The sequence below is a fragment of the Myotis daubentonii genome, chromosome 3 (assembly GCF_963259705.1).
Source record: "Myotis daubentonii chromosome 3, mMyoDau2.1, whole genome shotgun sequence".
Classification (NCBI taxonomy): domain Eukaryota; kingdom Metazoa; phylum Chordata; class Mammalia; order Chiroptera; family Vespertilionidae; genus Myotis; species Myotis daubentonii.
Genome location: NC_081842.1, coordinates 212,841,454 through 212,860,885, shown reverse-complemented (window position 1 = coordinate 212,860,885; position 19,432 = coordinate 212,841,454). Strand labels below are relative to the sequence as shown.

The 19,432-nt window shown below is 52.0% G+C and overlaps 1 protein-coding gene across 8 annotated transcripts in view; it reads left to right on the top strand.

Annotated features, from left to right (window-relative positions):
* VPS13D (vacuolar protein sorting 13 homolog D) overlaps nucleotides 1-19,432 on the top strand; it is a 226,893-nt gene that overhangs the window by 196,196 nt on the left and 11,265 nt on the right. The window lies entirely within an intron of this gene.

Below are 19,432 nucleotides of genomic sequence, written 5' to 3'. Positions count from 1 at the left end.
TGCTGTGGCGAAGTGACAGCAGTTCACATTCCTCTTTTGTTACTCCTCACCCGAGGATATGTTTTTTTGTATGTGTTTTTTATTTGTGTGTTTGATTGATTGCTTTTTAGAGCAAGAGGAAGGTGTACAGTGATATTTCATTTTAGTTTTAATTTGTATTTTCCTGAGAGTGATAGTGCACATTTTTTCATATGCTTTTTGGCCCTTTGTATATATTTTTAAATTATATTTTTATTGATATCAGAGAGAAAGAGAGGGGGAGAGAGAGAAACATCAATGATGAGAGAGGATCATTGATTGGCTGCCTCCTGCACACCCCTATTGGGGATTGAGCCTGCAACCTGGGCATGTGCCCTTGACCGGAATCAAACCCAGGACCCTTCAGTCCGCAGGCCAGTGCTCTATCCACTGAGCCAAACCAGCTAGGGCTGTCTATGTCTTTTGTGAAGTGTTGCTTGAGAGACAGAAACATTGATGTGAGAGAGAAACATCGGTCGGTTGCCTCCCTTACATGCCCCGGCCAGGGATCAAACCCGCAGCCTAGGTATGTGCCCTGAGCAGGAATCGAACCTGCAGCCTTTTGGTACACAGGACGACGCTCCAACCTGCTGAGCCACCTGGCCAGGGCAGCAGGTCACATTCTTTTAAGATATCAGTGGAGGATCACTTCCTCCTCAACTCAGGGCTCCATGGTCAAAATAACCCATCTGGCTGTTCCCGTTGGTATCGGAGGCGGAGGCAGCATGACAAGAGGACTGCAAATGGGGAGACCAGAGCCCTGGGTCCAGCCGACACTGCTCTTGTTTTGTGGCCCTGTGCAAACAGCTCTTTATTGCCCCTCACGTCAGCCTCCCCACTCTAAAGGACAGAGGTCCTCCCTCCCCTGGCTGAGGTGAAGAACTTGTGGGGTAACTCCCTGGAAGAATGGGGGGCGGGGAGGGGCATTCTGCATCCAGAAGCAGAAAGCCCAGGCAGGGCATGTGAAAGCTCGATAATGTTATCGCAGAGTATCAAGGCAGTGGGCTGATCTGAGGCAGGTGCACCTAAAATATTCTCAGCAGCCCGGCCCTTGCCGAGCCTCATCCTGGCTGAGCTCCATTTAAGTTGGTTACATCTCATCCGCCGAGGGGTTGAATCTGTGACTTCAGCCCCCCTCTGACCTCACCTCTGGGAAGACTAAAGTGGCCCGGACGGGACAGGCTGGGTCCCAGGAGGGAGGCTGTGAGGACAGCCGGCATAGCGTACAACAGCCAGGCAAGCTGTTGTCCATGGACCACTTCCCCTCGCTCGGTCGTTGTGGAGGCGCTTGAGTGTTCACAGTTCCATTAGCTGATGGCCAAGAAATCAGTGTTAAAACAAACAAAAAAAAGCCTTGACTGAGGCCATTTTGTACCAAGAAGGTGTGTTTGGTGTGAAAAAGCAGATTCCAAAACATATTTCCTTTTAGTTGTCAAACTCGTATCAAATTAGTCGTCCTCAGCCCTACCCACAGTGCCAGCGTCGAGAGCAGAGCTGGGTGGCTCGTGGAGCAGGCGATCCTGAGAGCACAGGGAGAAATGGGCAGCTGTGGCTGCTACGTCCTGATGCCAGCAGCCTGGGTTCCTGCCCTTTGGGAGTCTGGCCTCTTGTGATTGTATGTTCTTGGAATGTGGTCATCAGAGTGACCCTGAGATGGAGAACCTCCAGCAGGAAGTGGGGCATCCAGGTCACTGTTTGTAAATTCTCCAAGTCTGTCGCATTCTCAGGGATGGGTCCAGGTTTTCAAATTTCATTGTGTCAGAGAGTGTCGGTGCATCTGGGCGCACGCGTGGGCCACGCTAAGCCTCCAGGAGCCCTTCCGTTACGCACCAACACCTCACGGAGGCTGGATTTGTTTATGACTGAGTGTAACCTGTGTGATAATGCGTGTGCAAGTGCTGTGTAGGTGGTCCCGGGAGATGTGAGGCCTTATTATGACTAAAGATTTAATTGGACCCTGAACTCGTATATGAATACCTAGAGACAGATTGAATGGATTACACATTTTTCTCGAGAATTTCCTTAATTAGGCCAACTAACTTTTTCTTGCCTATTCTTCTCTGACTTAAGAGTGGCTTATTTTCACAAATGAGAACAAATCGTATACAACAACTATCATAGGAAAGCAGTTCTCAGTAGTAAGCTATAGTTCCCTGTGATCCGCTCCTCCCATGGCACCTCCTGGCTACTCCCTGAAAGGTGCCTCCAGCTTTGGAACGACAAGTCCACTAGCTCCTATCGGACCATCAGCCCAGGGGACGAGGAAGAGGGAAGAGGCGAAGAGGCGAGAACGTGTGCAGCTTCCATTCAGAAACACCCGGTTCAGGAAGCGGCTCCTCTCACCTTCAGGCTGAACCAGGAGTTGATTCAAAACAGATCCCTGGCTTCCCTCGGCTCCACCAGAGAAGCTGGCCTCTCCCGGAATTGGAAAGCCTGCGTGCGTGCGTGTTGCTGCTGGTAGGGGTTGCCGGTTTTATTTTCAAGCAGGCTCAGGCCCTTGTCTGGTATTGCCTAACAGTGGCTGAAGGACCAAGCTGGCGGGCGACCACTCGCGGTCACCATGACTCCCCTCAGAGACCCGGTGCTCTCACCGTGCCTTTCGTGAGATTGGGTTTGGGGTGCTTTCTCTCTGTTCCTCTCACTCCTTCTTGCGCTGTTACGCTTGGACTCACCGAGGCACCACAGACACACACGATGGGCCCTGGGTTCACGGCCCCTGGGGCCCTGGACTCAGCTCTGGATGACTCCACTCTCTGGCCATCAGGGCAGCCTCTGGGGTGAGCTGCAGGGCACCCCTCATGCCATAAGCCCTGCCATCAGGCTGCTTCTGAGCGCTTTGGGCACCAGTCAGATATGAAAATTGAGGATGAGAGTGAACGACAGCGCGGAGGTTCTGATGCAGGGGACCCTCTGCTTGATTCCAGGGGACTGACGCTGCTGTGCACGCTCCCTCCCAGACTCTGTACACGCACATGCGTGATCCCATGCACTGCCCACAAATCCCACCTGTGGCTTTGGAATGACAAATCCATTAACTCTGTCTGACCATCAGCGCAGTGGATAAGGAAATCTCACCAAAGACCCGATGAGAAGGCCTGAGAATCAGTTTAATCTTTTCTTATTAACACTGAAAACACGACCAGCTCCTAGTCAGTGCCTGCACTCCATCCCCGTGGGACCTGGGAGGCTGGAAGATGGCCGTAGAGCCACGGAGCCGTTGGCTGTATGATGGGCCAGTGCCCCAGACCCAAGAGTTCACGTGGCAGCGCCATGTGGGAGGACGTGGTCGTTGATTCATAGAAGATTAGTCGGTAATCAGCCTGAAGACTGTGCTTCTGTGAGAACAGTGCAGTCCTACATTCAGGAGCAGCTCGGGGCCAAATGTCGGGGCCCAGGGCCTGCTGGGATGGGATTTTACACTTGGGCTGTCCTTTTGCCCTTCCACTGAACTCTTTTCATTTCAGTTGTGAGCAAACAGTCAGTGCCTGAACTAACAACCCTGCAGTCGTCCGAAGCACGGCTCGCTTACAGTACCGAACAAAGGGAGGGAGGGCCGCGTGGGCCGGCCCAGGCCAAGGAATGCGGCTTCGGGGTTCTGCTCCATAAATTTAACCAGCACGACGAAAAGGAGATAATATGAGCCTTCGTGATGATCTGAAAGGGGGAGGTTCTGTGTCCCATTGATTGCGGTCTGGCCCGATGCCAGGCCCAAGCCTGACCGACAGTTGAACCATATCGTTAAGGCGTGTAATACAGCTCGAGTCTTGTACTGCCGCCAATGAGTACATATCCACAGGGCAAAAGTTTATAAAGAGTTGAGGCTGTCCTGTTTAACCCTCTCACACTGCATGTAATAGACCCAGCTGCCACTCAGAGCTCGCCCATCGGAGGTCAGAGAGGAAAGCCTGCACGCCCCTTCCCTTCAGACAGCCTTTCAGGACTGGGGAGCGGGAAGCAGCGCTGCCTGGAGGGTCACGGCTCGGTAATGTTTCCCTCCGGAGCAGCGAGGCAGTCTGCCCCCTCCCCCGGCCAGAAACGGGACACCCTCGCGCTGCAGTCAGAGGAGCTCTGTGTTTGCAGTATAATGTTGCCGAAGGAAACGGGGCTGACACAACAGGAAACCTACCCGTCTCCGAGGAGGCTGCGCCGGTGGCAGAGGTGCTGGGATGCCGGCGGTGGAGCGCTGTTGCCGAGCTGCTGAGGCCCGATGATCCCTCTCCTTTCCTTGCCGCCCAGCCTCCTTGCAGGCGGTGAATGGCCTCGCTTCCCACAGCCGAGCTGAAACGCTAGAGCAGGGCAGGTGGAGGGCTGACCCCCGGAGTGGCCTGTCCGCCAGGGTGCTGCCTGTCGGGGCACCGTCCTCCCGGGGAGGGCGTGGGGAAGCCTAGGTGCTCGCAGTCACCTGCTTCGAGTAAAGGGACAGGCACCAGGCTTTGGTGTAAGGCTCGTCAGAGGACCCTGGGGAAAAAGTGGGTGAGGGTAGTTCTGTCCACCAGCTAGTCTCACCCTCTGCCAGACTGGGGACCTGCCTGTCCTTTGTCCATGCCGCCAGCAAGACCTGGGTTGCTGTCACTTCCGTCGCAGGTGGATCCCCGTGCTCTGGATGGCGATGCTCCAGACCTGGAGTGCTTACACAGCACACACTGTTTTAAGCATTTTACATGAATGACTACTTAATCCTCACAATGGCCCAGTGTGGTGGGTGCTGTCTTTTCCCCATCTTACAGAGGGGAAAGTTGAGGCACAGAGAAGTTGTGTAACTTGCCTAAGGTCTCAAAGGTGGTGAGAGAAGGAACTAGAATCTGAACCCCAGCAGTCAACTGCAGGGCACGCACTCCTGACTTCTGTCCCGCCTCTGGGTCATCCCTCCGTCTCTCCCATCAGAAGCTCCCGTGATTTCAATCTTCCTTTTGATTCTTGGATGTGGAGGGGGAGGAATCCGATATCTGCCTGTGAACCAGAAGATTTGGGGAAAGATACTGTAAACTCTGAACCTCACAGCGTGCAGGGTGCTTATTGCTGGCTCCCACCTACCAGCCTAACCCAGGACCAGTCACTGAGCTTTGTGTCCAGGAGCTGTGCTGTCTGGTCCTCTCTTCTGCACACCATCCTTCCCCCACCCCTCCCCCAGCGATGAACCACGCCAGCCTTCCGAGTTCAGAGTTTGCCAGTTTCACCAAAAGGCAGTCAGACATCCTGGTTCCCAACTTGTCTTTGCTCTGCCGTCCGGCCGGGTCCATCCCACCAGCTGGTTACCTGGGAACTCCGCCCGATGCACAGGACAGGAAGTCTCGGAAGGAGACAGTCCCTGTGCTTGCCTGTTTTGGTGGCCACGGATAACTCCTGTTTATCTTGTGGGGTGGGGCCTGGAAAAGGCTCCCAGAAGTAGAAGAGACTGAGGGCTGGCCAGCTCGGAGGCTGCCGGCTTCTATTTAGTCATGCCTCCAGGGTCAGGATGCTTGAGAGGCCTGAAATAGGCTCAGGTAGCGAGTCCCTGGATGGAGGACTCCATGCAATGACTGCTCACCCCAAAGTCTAGCAGACCTGGGGTGTCTTTTCATGGGCCACCTGTTTGGGGTTCTCTTTGTCGGTATTTGAGCTCATTTGGCATCGAGGAGCTATGCTATGGCTAGTCTTTTGGGATGTGCAGAGAGAAATGCTAAGGGAGTGCTTGAATTGTAGAGAGAAGTGCTGCTGCTCTTTTGAATTATTTTTTTAGTTTAATAAGATGCCATGAGGAAACCAGATGATCCACTAACTGGGATTTATAGAAATTCTTATCTGCAAAAATCTTAGGACAGAAATGACTAGAAAATTCCAGCGCTTTATGTAACACGTAGAAGGAGGTCTGGTCCCAGCTTCTTGTGTCAGTGATTCTTGGGGGAGGGGCCACGAGGAGCCACATCGTGCCCTGTGTGACTCACCCTCCGCATCAGCGGTGTCCTAGGACTGTCTGCTTCTCTCCACCCCAAGGAACTTGGTCTTTGAAAAGCCACATGCCTGCCCTCCCTAACTGCCTCTGCGCCCCGTCCAGAGGGAGGAACAAACCCTCAGCTGGCAGACGCTAGAATAGAGGTCTCGTGTTCACTGTTAACACAGTGGGAAGAGATGCTGTTGCCTCCGTCCTGGACAGACTCCCGGTGCACCTACCTTTCCCAGAGGCACAGTGGGGCCCAGGTGGAAGGGCTGCTCGCAAGCCCGTGTCCCAGTGCCCGGAGGCCAACTGCCAAAAGCACGTGGTGGGCGCAAGCAGCGGCCTGGCACCAGATGTGGGGGGCCTGGATGTGCCGCCCCCTCTGTCTGCAAGGGTGTGTCTTCCCTCACTGCCTCCTTGGCTCTCAATGAGTTCTAGCACATTTTGAATCCACAGTTTTTCCCTAGTCCTATAGAGGCAAGCCCAGGTCCAGCCATTTAACTGGTTTCAGTCCAATGGATCTCGCTCCCGAGGAGGACACGTGCTCGGAAGGCTTGGTGTCAGCTCTGGCCCGCGGAGCGCGTCTGATTGTTCTGAAGACATCGAAATGCACCTGAGATGACCCCAAGTCCTTCTCTTTCATTTTTGACTTCTCACCACCTGGACCATTAATTCTGCTGTCAAAGGGGGTGGGGAGAGGAGAACATTTCAAAGCAAAGCTGATTTGGTCTCTGAACCAGCTTGTCTTCTAGGTTGTACTTCACCCTGAGGAGAATCAGGAAGGACAGTCTGTAAGCCCCTGAAATGCAATTTCCAAAGAAACACGAACTTCACTCGAGTGGCTCTGCAGCTGGAAAGCCTCAAAACCAGTTCCAGATGTTCTCCCCCTGCGTTAGCAGGAAGGGGGTTCGGGCACGCTGGGGGCAGAGTGCCCTTGCTTTTACCTACTCTTAGAGTCCCCTTTGCAGTTCGTGTCGCCTCCCTGGGCTCTTTAGGAAAGTGCTTTGGGCACCTGGGTCCTTTTTGGCTGTGCATAACCCCTCCCACTGGTCAGTCAGGACATGCTGCTCTGAGCTGGTCAGTTTCTGCAAGAGAAGCCCTCTCTCCTGCTGTTCAGGGTCAAAAAGCAACAGTGCTGGGAAAGTAAGTCAGCCGGGCTGGGGAGGAGCCTTCTGCAGAACACCCTCAGGTGAACACAGCAGCCCCCGCGGCCACCTCCATCCAGTGTAGCGTGGGGCCGGCCTCCCAGTCTTGGGAGAAGCAGCAGCCAGAGGAATGGCCCATCGGGGGGCTGCCTCTGGAGAGAGCTCCACTGGGACTCCACTGCCCAGCAAGAGCCACTCCAGGTGAGGCCCGGCCCTGCAGGCTCCTCCTTTCCCAGCCTGCACCCCGCCGCGCTGTGCACAGCGTGTGATGGCAGGAGTGTGTCCTCATTCATGCTTTGCTTCTTAAGTGTGCTTGAGACATGTTGGCATTTGTGCCTGACTGCTCCCTGAATCATCTTCTTAAACCGTGTTTCTGTTGTCTGAGCTTAAAGATGTGTACACATGGAAACGGTTCTGAAAAGGTAAACAACATATGAGCACGTACAGTGTATAGACAGTATTCCAAAGACTTTGTACTAATTCTCTCTTTAATTCTTACAGCACACTGAGTAGATCGCTACTATTCCCATTTTTAAAAAGAAAATAAGAACGCATCTCTGGTCAATAATCATCAAAAAGCTAACCATGGTGATCGTGCCAGGTTCCGTGCATTTGTATATATGTACACACACCAAGAAATACCTATATACGATTTCACATAAATAGGAGTGCGGACATTGATGCCTAACCTTTTTCACTTAACAGTGACTCTACAACATCTTTCCATCCCCAAAGTGAATCATTTTTAACATTTATATTACAGTAATGTACTTAACTGGTCCCTTATTGCTTTCCTATATTTTGCTATTGTAAACATCTTTTCCATATATCTTTTCACATGTGTTTAATTCTCAATTTTAAAAATAAAATTGCTGGGTTAGAAGGTGTATACATTTTCTGTTTTGAAACACGTCACAAATCGCCTCCTAGGAAGTCGGAGCAATTTGACCTCCCACCACAGGCTTGGGAGGCCTGTTTCTGCCAGTCCTGGCTCTTCACTCAGAATCCAGCGGGAGTTTTGTGAATTTGATGCGGTACTAAGAGCAGGGCCTTGTCACTCTGTGAAGTCTGCCAATGTGAGAGCATGTCTGTGTTGCTGCCTGAATTTCTTTGATAAATAGGAGGGTTGAGTCATCTTTTCCTATTTCAGTTGGCATTTGGATTTCTTCTTTTGTGAATTATCTGCATATTCTTCACCCCAATCCTTTTAACCCCCTTGAGGTCAGAATTTATCTTCCTTTTTAGTGTGTTTTTTGTTTATTCTCATCTTGCCTTGGTCCTCTACTTCCAGTAGTTGTCATTTCCTCACTATCTCATCCATATTAGTACCCATCTTAGTACATATCTCCAGGTATTCATGAAAGTGATATTAGTCACCTGGAGTATTTCACTCATGTGAGTTCAAGCTGCATCGTGACTCATAAAGGAAAGCTGTCACTGTTCATGGTTCTTCAGTTGGTTGCTTTAGCATCAAGAGTGGGGCTTCAGTACATGTTTTTAGGTTGTATGCGGTATGGTCTGTTAGCTGGCTTTTATCTTGCTATTTGTTTCCTTCTCATTCTTAGTATTTAACATTAATTCCTGTTAAAACTTGGCAGGTTGGGCCCTGGCCGGTGTCGCTCAGTGGTCAGAGCATCGGTCCTCACACCAAAGGTTCAAGGGTTTGATTCCCAGTCAAGGGCGTGTACCTGGGTTGCAGGTTCATTCCCCAGCCCCGGTCAAGGTGCATGCGGGAGGCAACTAATCAATGTGTCTCTCTCACATCCGTGTTTCTCCCTCTCTCTCTCTCCCCCTCTCTCCCTGCCCTTCCACTCTATCTGAAAGCAGTGGGAAAATATCACTGGGTGAGGATTAAAACAACAAAAGCTTGGCAGGTTGGTGCTGATGCTGTATATTATTTTAGTAATAGAAATCTTGCTCTGTCGTTAGGCGGGGCTCTGCGTGAAGCCCGGCCTTCCCAGGAAGCCCATCCTACCCTCTGTACTAGCAGCGTGGGTGCCAGACCTCCTTCGCTCTTTCATCCCTGGGACAGGGCCTAGGTTTCTTCCACAGTCATTGCCAGGATGTAAGTTTCAGCTTCTCAGTTGGATTGTAAGCTTTCCAGGGTCACACTAGTGAAGCGGTTCTCAACCTGTGGGTCGCGACCCCTTTGGGGGTCGAATGACCCTTTCACAGGGGTCACCTAAGACCATCGGAAAACACATATAGAATTACATATTGTTTTTGTGATGAATCACTATGCTTTCATTATGTTCAATTTGTAACAATGAAAATACATCCTGCATATCAGATATTTACATGACGATTCATAACAGTAGCAACATTACAGTTATGAAGTAGCCACGAAAATAATTTTATGGTTGGGGGTCACCACCACATGAGGAACCGTATTAAAGGGTCGCGGCATGAGGAAGGTTGAGAACCACTGCACTGGTGCCTTTGGGGGCCTCCAGCATCTCCAGAACGCTTCCTGCAGTGATGGACTCAGAGTTAGGTTTCCATCCACAGTCATGCCGCTAATAAGTGTGCTGAGTCCAAGAGAATCAGAAAAACCCAAGACCAGGTTCGTCTTTGCCACTTACCAGCGGAATGGCCTTGGACGAACTTCACCATCTCGCCCAGGCATAGCTTCCTCCTCCATGAAAGGCAGTGCTAATAACACACTTCCTTATTGAGTGCTGTGCCAGTCAGTGCCCGGGGCACAGTCAGCCCAGTAATCGCAGCTGTAGAGACACTCGGTGGCCCCCAGTCTCAGCTCTGACGCCTCTCACTAACGTTGATGGGAACATACAGATCTAGGGGAGCTGGTTGAGGTGGCAGTGCACTGAGTTTTCCCGAGTGTCCCTGAAGCTCCGCGCCCTCTGCTTACACACCCTGTGGAGTCTGAATCTGTTTTGTTTTTTCCCCCCAACACGGAGCCTTCTAATCATTGAGGGGCTTAGTATGACACCACAAGTTTAAAGCATGCCAAGTTCCCTTGTAGGCTCTGCCAATGTTTCTTAAATGGGAGTATGAGTGCCTGCATGCGTGCACACACACGTGCATGTGTGTGTGCATATGCGTGTAAAATGTTTGGAAGAAGTACAGATGGGATCAAATTTTGCCTGGCATCACAACTAACATCTCTAGTAGCCCCTAAGCATTCTGCCAAGTGGACTCTAATTGGTTTCCTTTTGTTCTATTTTTATTTTGTAGGCATTTTAATGTATAGGGAGCCAACCCCTTCAAATGAGACATTTTGTCATTACAACATGTTATTTAGCTTAACCGCCACGGGCCCAGCTCAGCCACATTGAGGACTGGGAAGGAGGGTTCTGAGCCGTAGCTGTCCCCGGCCTGACCACAGCGGTGACCCACAGTCTGCCGTGCACATGTCCCAGGACTGAGCAGGCCGCTCAGTCGCTGCGCCGTGGGCTCGGCATCTCCCCGCATGGCGCAGCGCCGGCCCCTCCGTGGCTGCCTCGGTGGCCCCGCTGTGGCACATAGCAGGAGAGCCCTTCTGGCCCACGTCACCCTGTGTGCTGATTAGACGGGAATCAGCAAGTCTGTTGAGCGCACATGTAATGTGACACAGATGTGGGACATACTGCAGACCTTTCTGCTTTGCGAATTTTCAGCTTTTTGCATTTCATCAGCGTTGCTTATTATTTACAGAATGTAACTCGAGACAGCAGAACAGATTGTAGTTTTTATAAAAGGTTTAGGGGGTGATGGGGCCTCAGGGGATCTGGGAGAAAAAAATCCAGTAGTGCGGGATGTTTGCTGTCCAGACCAAACAAACCAGTTTGCCAGGGGTTGATGGACTGTGGCAATCAGTCCATTCATGTTCGCACTGGGGCCCTTAATTAGAAGGCAGCCTGGCCTTCCTGTCACCAGGTGAACAATAATCTTTTGTCACCAGGTTGAACGTCATGGCACCGGGCAGGGATGTGCCCCACTTAGAGGCACCGCAGGTGTCACCGCTGCCAGCCTGTGCTCGCTTCCTTCCTGTCCAGAGGGAAAGGCCACCCCTGAGCCAGTCCCATTCAGACACATGGGCGTGCTCCTGGCCTCATTCTCGCTCTGGCTTGATACCCGGGCTCTGTGGCAAGAGCCAGAACAAAGAGAAAAATCCAAGATACTCTTGAGGGCATTAGGATGATGGGCCAGAGCCAGGATGGCCAAGGTCAAGAAGGTGCCATCTCTTGGTGGCAGAGGGGCAGGTTTGACTAGTGGTGGCTTTGGCATCTTGAGAAAGCTTGGACAGGGTTAAATTTGAAGACAAAGAATAAGAAGGCACCAGCTGGCCAAAGGAAGATAAGGAGTCGGTGATTGGTGGATTTCTTTATGTTTCTAGGTCAAAAAGAACCCAAAAGTTGGGATTAAAAGAATGAGACCGTACAGTAAAACCCTTGGAAGAAGTTGGTGGCGTTTGAGCCAGTGCAGAGAATCCATCATTGGGAGGTTCTGAGCTGCTTACGTGTCAAGACGGGGTTGGACCCTCCATAGGGAGCCAGGCCCCTGGGCCCCACTGCCCTTTCCTTTCCTGGAGAAGTGCAGCCGGGGCGCTGGCCAGTTGTTCCGGGGGAACACGACCTAGTTGTGGCCTCAGTCAGTAACTTTCTAGTGTCGCTCCTCCATGGAATGACCAGCCTGCTTATGCTCCAGGGGTTCCTGGGTTAGTCCCAGCCCCCAACCTGTCTGAAGAAGAGGAAGAGGAGGAGGAGGAGAAGCCCACGACAGGCTGCCTTCTCCACTCGCTTGGCTTCAGAGGCGGCCCCTGGGGCTCTTCTGCCCCCAGTTGTAATCCAGGCTTGTGGCCGCTGGTCCGTTCCTTTCTCGTGTGTGTGCTGCGCACCCGCTGTGTGCCCAGCACTGTTCTAGGTGCTGGGACACAACAATGCAGAGAAGAGACTAGAACTCTGGCCTCACGTGGCCTCCATTCCGCTCTCACCAGACTTTCCAGGCCTCGGCCCCGTTCGGAATGGGAGCCCCCCCCTGGGGAAAGCTGGGGGCTGGAGAGGGCGGGCCGCTGGCAGGCTCTGTGAGCCTCCTCCCAGGGCCTCAGTCTCTCACTCTACCACAAAGTGTCTGACCTCAGGGCCGACACTGATCCTGTCCACCCCATGAGTGTGGCGGCTGTGCATACGCTCTCATTCGCAGAGCGGTAGTACGTTTCAGTGGCCTCGTCCCTTCTGAAGTATCTTCTCCTTTTGCACCTCGTCTGTTTGATAGTAAAAACCTGAGTAAAAAGTCCAGCCTGAATGAATGGGTAGGTGGTCTTGAAAAAGCAACAAATCACAGAGCAGGCCCCTTGGGGGCTGCAGCACCCCCAGACCTGCTCAGCCTCGGTCCTGAGGGGGGCCCTTCATGCACTGAGTGTGGAGGCCCCCGGGGCAGGGTGCTGAGGGCAGACAGCCCAGCCCCGCAGTCAGCAGCTCCACTTTCAGGGGTGGACGGCTTCAGGTTGCCTTTCCAACTCCACTCAGAGCAGGTGCTCTCCCCGGAAAACCTCTGCGCTGGTGAATTTATGAATGGCAGTATGCTAGAGCTCTGGGAATTCCAACCCTAGGAATTGAGCATTTGGTATCATTTCTTGAGCTGCTAGGCTGCTTAGCTCTAGCTCTTTAAAAAAGTTGAAGCAAGTAAGCTCTGGGTGGGGTAGGCCAAGCAAGTGTGCGCCTAGGAGCGAGGCACTGGCTCCTTAGAAGAGCCCAAGTGTCCAGAAGTCAGGGTTCACAGTGAGCCCTCAGACTCAAACCTCACACCTGAGTTTTAAGTTTTGCACTTAGGTGTTTTAAAGTGACTTGACATACAATGATTGTGAATAAGGGTAGGAGAAAGGGAGACAATGTTTATGATACCTACTGTGTGCACTGTGCTGGGCACTTTTCATATGTCTTCTCAATATGATCAGTAAGTATTACATTCTCATTTATTGATAAGGAAACAGGCTGAGAGCAACTTCATCAGGATCACTCGGCTAACAAGCGCCTGGACTGGGGTTTCCCTCTGTGTTGGTTTCTTTTCGAAGCCTTATGTTCTCCTCCGTACCACACACTCCTAAACTCTGTCTGTCTCCTGAAAAAGATCTGCTGTTGCTCTGGACAGTGTGGCTTAGTTGGTTGGAGCGTCATCCCATGACTGAAGGGTTGCAGATTCGATTTCCAGTCAGGGCACATACCTAGGTCTTGGGTTCGATCCCCAGTTGGGGCACGTTCAAGAGGCAACTGATCAATGTTTCTCTCTCTCCCTCCTCGCCCTTCCTCTCTCTCTCAAATCTTTAAAAAAGAGAGAGAGAGAGAGAGAGAGAGAGAGAGAGAGAGAGAGAGAGAGAGAGAGAGATCAACTTTGGGGGAAGATAGATAACATGATTTTTTTTTAAATTATGTAATCATTTTCTAGAAATAGACCTGAAAATACCTGGTTTTTTAGTCAGTTTGTTGTCGTTAGAATTTGTACTTAATGGCCACAGAATCAGGTTTACCAGAAATTGTGTATTTTGGCCCATGTGAAGTATCTATGGATGGGCATTAAAAGTGACAGTTCAGCAGGGAGCTTGGCCATGGCGGAGGGGTTCCTGTATGCATCTGATTCAGAGTGGTGGACCTAGAACACAAATTAAGCTTGCCTGCATTTGTAAAATACCTCATCTTTGTGATAGTGTAGAAAGTTGCAAGCCACCTTATAAGTTGCCTACTATTTTTTTTAAAGCACAGCCTCCCCAGAATGCATGCAGAAGTGAGGGTTTTGGAAATCCAACTCAAGCAGATGTAACCTCAGTGTAACGTCCCCTTGTTGGAATTCTTTATGAAGCCAGTCTGCTTTGCCCCTCCCCAGCCCCATGAACAGGCAGGCTCACCTCAAGGCAGTTAGTTAGCAAGTAGTTGTTTTGTTCTTAGATTTTAAATCCCAGTAGGCATATCTATGGCATTAGTCCTACCCGCTGTCACAGTTGCAATGTCACGGGGTCCCCAAAATATGTGTTAGGTTATAGGAAGCCTTGACCCCTATAAACAAGTCAGGTGTGAATCCCACTGATGGAGAAAATTCAGCCCAGGAAATGTCTTCCCCACCGCAGGATGTCAAATTCCCAAAACTTACAGCGACAGTAATAGAATTTCTAACATGATTCAGCGTCTTTCCCACATTCGCAATTGTGACCATACAATGTGGGAGTTTATGTGTTTTTACACAATGACTTCAGAACTCCAGGGAGAGGTAAGGAGAATGTTGTTAACAAGAAAGCAGAGGGAAAGGGGAATATTTCAGTTTGAAGTCGGTTCCCCAATAAGAAAACTATGTTGGATGTTGGACCCAGCCCACCTTGGGCTTCAGCCACCTGGGCTAGGTTAGGGCCCTTCTCTTGTACCCATGGCAGCCTCTACCGAGGGCGTCATTGTTATCCTCATCACAGGGAGCATTCTACTGAGTGTTCCTTACGTACCAAGTCCTGTTTGTTATAAACATATACACGTGTGGACTTACTCCTCACAATAACCCATTACTATCCCCATTTTATAGATGAGGAAACCAAGGCTCCAAGAGGTTACACCACTTGCCGTAGGTCCCAGTTTGTAAATGGGGAAACTGGGATTCAGCCCAGGCAGCCTGGCTCCGGAGCCTGTCCTCCCAGCCCTTGTTGCCTGTTTCTGTTCATCTCCTCCATTAGGTTCCATAAGGCCTGGCAACGTGGTTCCTGCCTGTCTCCCTAGAGCCTGGTGCTGGCCTGTGCCTATGATGCTCAGGAAGCGTTCACTGCATGGGGTGGGCGCTGGTGCAGAGGCGGCACAAGCCATTGTCAGGCTCTGAGCAGGGCTGCTTTCTGGCCGCTCGGTTTGGATCCTCAGTAGCTTCATTTAGGAGCCAACCTCGACTGCCAAAGGGTTCCTTTCTGCCCAGCCTGGCTTTGTGTTCAAAATCCAAACTGTCGTAGGTATTTGGTAGATTTCTTGGTTCGAGTTTTAACACAGTCAGAGCTCAGTAGTTATTAACCCTACGTGGTCAGTGCCATCCCTGGATAGGGTCTAGAAAGTGGGTTTCTGTTCGTCATGGGCTCTGATGTAAACCGAGCCAAACTCTAGGCTGCCCCCCCCCCCCCCAGGAGAGCCGTCCTGGATGCCCTGCACTGAGAGGAGCGGCGTCGGTGTGGAGAGGGGGTGCTTTCCCCCTACGCCCGGGGTGGGGCTGCAGCAGGGCAGAGGGCCTGCAGGCCAGAGGTCAGAGGTAGCTGGTGGGCCGCAGGCTTCTCGCCTTCCAGCTGCTGTCCGCTGTCCAGCAGTGGCTACCAGGGGAAGCTTAACCACCACACTCCGTGCAGAGTACTATTTAGACCAGCCGTGGGCAAACTACGGCCCACGGGCCAGATCCGGCCCGTTTGAAATGAATAAAACTAAAAAAAAAAAAAAAAAAAAAAAAAAAAGACCGTACCCTTTTATGTAATGACTAGGGGCCCGGTGCACGAAATTCGTGCACTGGGTGTGTGTGTGGGGGGGGGGGAGTGTCCCTCAGCCCAGCCTGCCCCCTCTCACATATTGGGAGCCCTCAGGCGTTGACCCCCATCACCCTCCAATCGCAGGATCGGCCCCTTGCCCAGGCCTGACGCCTCTGGCCGAGGCGTCCGGCCCGGGCAGCAGGGACCCGCAGCTGCAGCAGCCCCGTGATCGTGGGCTTCACTTTAGGCCCAGGCAAGGGGCCCCTAGCTCCTGGGACTGCCAGCTTTGACCGTGCCCAGCTCCCATCGCTGGCTCCACCCCTACTTCCTGCTCTCACTGGCCAGGGCGGAAAAGGCACTTGATTCTCCGATCATGGCTGGGGAGCAGGGCAAAGGCGGCCCCACGGCCGCCTTTGCCCTGCCCCCCAGCTCTTAGCTCCCCCCTGGGTTTCCGATCACTGTCAGTGTCAGGGGGCTTCTTCCTGCTTTCCCTTTCGCCTCCCTGCATTGTGCCTACGTATGCAAATTAACTGCCATCTTGTTGGCAGTTAACTGCCAATCTTAGTTGGCAGTTAATTTGCATATAGCCCTGATTAGCCAATGAAAAGGGTATCGTTGTACTCCAATTACCATTTTTCTCTTTTATTATATAGGATGTTTACTTTGAATTTATATTAGTTCACACAAATACTCCATCCATGCTTTTGTTCCGGCCCTCTGGTCCAGTTTAAGAACCCATTGTGGCCCTCGAGTCAAAAAGTTTGCCCACCCCTGGTTTAGACCATTGAGTTCCTTTAGAGACTGACAAACGCTTGATGGACCCATTCAGTCGAGAATCTTGGTGCCTTAGAACTGTTAGCCATTAGCCACATGTGAAGCGATGGTCTGGGTTGACTTGTTCTCTGCCTACTTGTTTGCGCTGTCAAACACAGTATATATGTATCAGTAGGAGATTTAATTACAACGAAAGTCTGGGACATGCACGTGAAGTAGATGCAGGCACAATCCATCACTCTGTGGGGTCAGTACGCAGGGCCCTGACGAAGATGGCATTGTCAGCAGAACAAACAGTCTGTCGCGCGGGGAAGTCCCCTGTTAGACACACACTTTCTCCTCCTCTGCGATTGTTTTTGAAACTCGTGGGGTTGATAGACATTGGCCATGACAGATTTCTCAACCAACTGATAGCTTAAGCTGTACAGGGGCATGTGTATGTGTGTACAACATCTGTCTTCAACTAATAGCACTATGACATAGTTACTCATCGTGTAAGCGAAGAACAAATAATGGCTGGCCAACTGTTGACCCTCGGCTGAAAGGCGAGGTCAGCCAAGTGGAACTGGTTAGGTCTTCCTGTGTCACCTTGTTTGGGTTTGTTGTTGCCTAAGGAGAAGGACAGGGCTGTTCTCATTGCTCTGGTCCTCGGCTGGGGCCTCCAGTGCGTGTCAGAGAGCAGTGGCCGGGCGCAGGCTTGGGCATGGACCTCTCTCGCCGGCGGGTATCTGCAGTGTATCAGCCACTGTATCAGCAGCCCTTCCCCGGGGAGGCCCGTCCGTGCTGCACAGCCGACTCCCTGACGTGTTCATGGAGTTCAAAGCCCGGGTTGGTTTGGTGCTGACATTTTGGATTAGCTGGTTGACTGGAAGGCCTGCTTCTTTCTATACACTGTGAAATTTGTAAACCGCAGCCGCCGAGGGCTTAAAATGGCCGAGCAGCCCCCAGCTGGCAGCAATTAAGTACACCACAGACCTCTGGCTAAACAAAGGTTTGTGGCGTCAGAGCTGCTGCATATGCACTAGGCAGACTGGTGTTGTAAACTACCTTTCATGTCCAGGTTAGTTAGCAAGAGGTGCTGTCAGCTGCCGAGAGGTGAGTGGGTGGAGTGTTGCCACCTCTTGTTTAATGACCTGTTATCCGCAGGATGTAGTGCCAGACCTGCCCTAGAAGCAGCCCGTCTGGACAGTAGAGGTAAGGGTGAGGAGAGGAGCGGGGCAAGCAGAGGAGGCCCGGGGAGGTCCCGGGGGGTCCCCCAGCGGTGGGCATGAGAGCTTGGCAGGGATCTTTCAGTTCTGGTGCCCATGGGCAGGCGCCAACCACTCCGCCTTTTCATTGGACACCATTTCCATTTAGGCAGAGCAGAGAGGGTGGGAATGAGAGGACAGTAAGGTGCCATTTTATACCCATTCGTGCAGCAGAAAGCTGGTGGCGATGTGGTGATGTGAGGCACACTTACTTCCATCTCCCATAGTCCATGGCTGTACAAGTGTGGGCTCCAAGGCTCAGGTCCAGAGCGCAGCGCCTTTCCTTGGCCTCTCGGGCTCCCTGGGTCCATCAGAGGAGGTTAGGGCTCGGAGTAAGTTTCTTCTCTTGGGGGCATGTTTTTCCCACTTTAATGGAAGATCGTTTCTTCCGAGGGAAGTGCATGTGTCAGCGAGGGAAGTGCATGTGTCAGCGGAGGCATAGCTTCATGACTTTGCCTCCAGGCTCCTCCTTTGCTTTGAAAATCAGTGAACGGGACAGACCCACCCCGGCCCTTTCTGTCAGGAGTTGGGATTCTAGCTGGTTTTCATTTTGCCTTGACTTTGTAGACTTTCAGAGCCCAGACTCCAGTCTTCTAGCTCTGCACCAATTTGCGTGTCACCTTTCCTTTCTTGGTTCAATAGTCACAGTGGCCCTATCCCTGCCCCCACCCACAAACACATTCATTTATTTACTCATCTAAGATGCGTTGCTTCTCCCCCATGAATCAGGCTCTGTTCTAGTTCCCGGGCTAGAAGGAACGAGACAAAATTCTCTTCTCATGGCGCTGACACTCCAGATGGGGTGCCATGCAGGGAGCAAATATTTGATCTAAGTGAGATGTGAAGCTAATGTGTTTTGAGCATGTGACTGACTGATCTAACTTGCATTCTGAAGGGGTCATTCCCATCACTATGAGGAGAGTGGACCCGGATGGAAATAGAATAAGGTGTAAGGTTATTGTAATAATCCGTTACCAATCCAGAAGTCATCGTCAGTTGTGACAGAGACGGAGGGATGTTGGATCGGGGATGTAGATGGACATCGAGCCTGCAGAGCTCCCGATGGGTTGGGGAAGATGCTGAAAGGCGGTGAGGAACAGGCCCCGTCACATCTCTCTTGGAGAGGCCTCTGAGCTTCTGCCCCAATAGCCAGACCTCTCCCAGGAGCTTCCTGGGGACAGACTGGTAGGACCCCTGTGGGGAACAGACACTTGGCAGTGTTGGGAGTGACGGTGGGTGTTTCACTAGGTGGGGACGAGAACGGGGCTCTGCTGCCAGGAAAGCCCACCTCGCTCCCTCCCTTGGTTTCCTTATGCGCCCTGATGGCTGCGTCCTCACCAGCAGTTGCCCACCTCTCCGCCGATGGGTCAGCAGCAGCCGCTCCACCACCCTCCACCCTTCAGTCACTAGTTGGGATCTAACCAGCCAGCAGGAGGCCTGAGTCTTGAAGAAGAAGGCATGAGACTATGGCTAGTGGGAGTGTATGATATAAATAAAATTACCTTTTACCCATTCCTTCAGCACAGACTGTAGGGGCTACTTTACAGTCTCTTTACATCACCCTGGAAGAGCACAACGAGTAGTTCTTAGGGCACTCTTATTCGTGAGCTTTTAAAAAATCCTCGCTGGATTTCTGGCGTTCCAGCACAGCAAAACAGCATCCCCCAGGTGTGGGCTTCGGACGCCCTGGCCTGGTGAGCGGAGTGGAGTGCAGGCCTGTCCAGGAGGCTTTGCACTTGCCCCAGGTTTGCAGGTAGCCTGTTGCGTGGCCTGTGGCAACTTGCTGACTCTCTCGGCCCATAGCGTGACCCCAGTTGGCCCCCTGAGCACTCATCGCCCTTGAAAGGACCTGGTTCTGAAGCGCCAACTCGGGGTGCAAGCTGTGCCCCTTTTCGATATGTCTAGAGGGGTGTTGTGCTTT